A 3,207-nucleotide genomic window follows, 5' to 3' on the forward strand; every position below is an offset into this window, starting at 1 on the left:
GCGCCGCCACCGCTACGAATTTACGTGCATTTCGTCATCGACGAACTCGAGTGGCGCGAAAGGGGGTGGACGAGTGGAGGGCACGTTCCCCACCCTCTTGAGGGCGTCACGAGTCGCGAGGTGTGTCGCGGTGTGTGAGATGCGAGCAGGTAAAGGAGGAGCAGTGCTCGATAAATGCAAGTCTCTTAGAATTCTCTATTGTTATTGAAGAATCCCGAAATCGTTTGCAAGTGTTTGCACTTGCATTATCTCTGCAAAGTTTTGTAATTATACTATATAATTATTATCGCAAAATATTTATAATTGTTAAATAAAGATAATTTATAAATCATAAGACATAATCATTATTTCTTTGCTGCTAGAAATATATAATTAAAAGAATCGTTTTAATTGTAAGCTGTGAAATCGTAATATTGTTTCGTTAGGGTTCTTCAAACTCTAAATCCGTTACTGAGAGGAGAAGACGAGGGGCGCCGGCAAATTCTCCTCTTCTCTTTCACTGTCGTTGCCTTCTTCAACGGCTTCAAGCCGGAGCTCTCATGCAATGCTTTCGCATCGACGTAGTTCCATATGCGGCGTACACACTGCTCGCTTCGAAAGAGTCGATAATTCGTCTCTCTTTCTCTTCCCCCCCCCCCCCCCCTCTCACCCCCCCTCTCTCTCTCTCTTCTTTCTCTGTCGTACTCCCTTGTTGGTTGTCGGATTTGAGGGAGCGTCGTGCGGATGATGTTCTCCGACTAAGAGCATGGAGAATCGACACTCGAAGAGTGTCGAACGGTCGAAGAGAATTAACTCGGTCGTCTCGGTTGAAACGGCTATATCGTATTAGTCGAGCAAGTGCTTCGACGAATACATCTTCCGGATGCATCTGTCTCGTGGAAACGTGCACGACCCGTTCCACGTGATCTCCTCATTAGTCGTGACGCGTTTATTCGGTGCGATGAATTGACCATGATCTATCGATCACGCTGATATGACGAGTATTATCTTCCTCAACTTTCTTGTCCACGTGAACAATTATTACGCACGTCGGTAGGCACGATCAGTGTCGTCGTGCGCTCGCTGATTAAATATTCTCTCATTATCATCCTTCCACGATCTGCGCGAACCGCGAATTCGTTGCATCGGCGAACAAATCCTCCCTTTGCAACCCTTTCTCCTCTCTCTCTCTCTCTCTCTCTCTCTCTCTCTCTCTCTCTCATCCCTCTCTCGCATCGGCACGTCGGTGGATCGATGACCGGCGATCAACCCGGTGCACACCGCGACACCATCCACCTCCATTCGTACCATCGCGCATCGGCTAGTCGTGCCGCCTGGATGCAGGGGCCTCGACATTTTGACGGCTTCTCTCAGTGCGACCTACTGTGCGCTACCCCATGCTTCCCCTCTCCTCTTATTCCCACCCTCTGCTCCCTTTCGCCCTCCACCAGACACCTCCACTCCTCCTCTTGCCGTGATCACCGCGCGTTACACGCGCGCAGATGCACGTGAATTCGGTCGACGCGCCGTCGATGCCCGATGGCGCTTCGATGCGGTCTCCGCCGCTTCCCGGTGATGTTAATTGACCACTCGGGACACCCGCCCCAACTGAAATTGGCATCGATTACATTATCGGCGGACGGTTGAAAACGAGGACGGGAAAATTGCGCCGATATTTGTCGTGAGTGAGCGTTTCGAAGCCGAAACATACGATACAACCGACGATACGCGAATCAAAATATGTAGAAAGTGCAGGAGATAAAAAACTAAATTTAATATTATGGTAAAGTAAAGAAACGATCAATGCAAGAAGCGACTAGTCGAAGGAAATTAAATATTTCCAATCAATTTAGTTTGTATCATATTCAGATCATTTAGCTAATATATTATGCATGAATATTTAAACACTAAATCATTTTACGTACTTATAATTATCTAACATATTGATGTCGTATATATTAATAAGACATATACATTTTTCATGTTCAAATTTTTATATACCTATATTTAAGCATAGATATTAATATTTAGATATTTATTTTATATTTAAGTTATTTTTACTGATTTTTGTGATGCTGGCATTAGGTACTATTAAATTGACGTTCAATTAATTCACAGTTGTGAGATTATTATTTCAGTTTCTGATTATGTTTCAGATCCCGCAAACTGAATCGACGCACAGAATTGATAATTATACTTATTTATTCACGTATGAATACTAACAATAAGCACCAAGACCTGTTTTTGCCGAAAATGGCGTTCTTTTGTTATTTGTGTTTAAACAACACTTTTCGGGTTTCATTTAATATTGTTTTATACAATATATTTATCCCTAAGAAATTTAAACTCTATTATGTCAAGAAAGAAAATACATGCTAATCTATGATATGAATAATAAAACGCCACATGTAAACGAAAGTGCGTAGTGAAATTATAGGATGATTAGCTAACCGCGCATATAGTGATACGGTAATTTGCGGTTCGTCCAAAGAAACGAAGAAGAATCCGTTTGAACAGTACTCTCGGCTACGAGAAACACGGACAAAAATAATACGTATCGATCTAACGGGTTAACTATCTTTACTATCCCTCGAAGGACGCAGAATAAGTATAATAGTTTTTAAAAAATTGGTTATTCCAACTATTCCTACGGTATTTATTCAAATCCTTTCTGAGAAAAATTTATAATAAAAAATAAAAATACATATTTAATATTGTACATATTTTAACTTTTTCATCCCTTTTGCATGAAATTGTTTGAAATTGTTTGGAAAAAGTTTGCAAAAGTTTGTATTATTTAATAAATATTGTAACAAATGCAATTTTACACTATTTTGAAATATGGCATTACAGTAATTTTTATAATGCAAGAAAGGGACGAGATGAGCGGATGTAACTGGCGAAAAATCGGAGGGGTACGCGAAATCGAGCGAAAGTTAGAGATCCAGTCGGCGACGCGACGCGACGCCTGGCGCGTACGCTTGCACGCGCTCGCAGCAACTGTGGCGACGGCGACGTTCCTCTCGCGCACGAATACGCGGGAGCAACGCGGGATATACGAAGCATAATCGCTAGCTAGTTCGTCCGCTCGCTCAGTCTCGGTGGGTGTAGGCAGAAGGTAGATAGGTAGGTAGGTAGATAGGCAGATAGGTAGGTAGGTAGGTAGGTAGGTAGGTAGGCAGGCAGGCAGGCAGCCAGGCAGGCAGGCAGGTAGGTAGGTAGGTAGGT

This window comes from Trachymyrmex cornetzi, unplaced genomic scaffold (assembly GCF_001594075.2).
Source record: "Trachymyrmex cornetzi isolate Tcor2-1 unplaced genomic scaffold, Tcor1.1 scaffold257, whole genome shotgun sequence".
Classification (NCBI taxonomy): domain Eukaryota; kingdom Metazoa; phylum Arthropoda; class Insecta; order Hymenoptera; family Formicidae; genus Trachymyrmex; species Trachymyrmex cornetzi.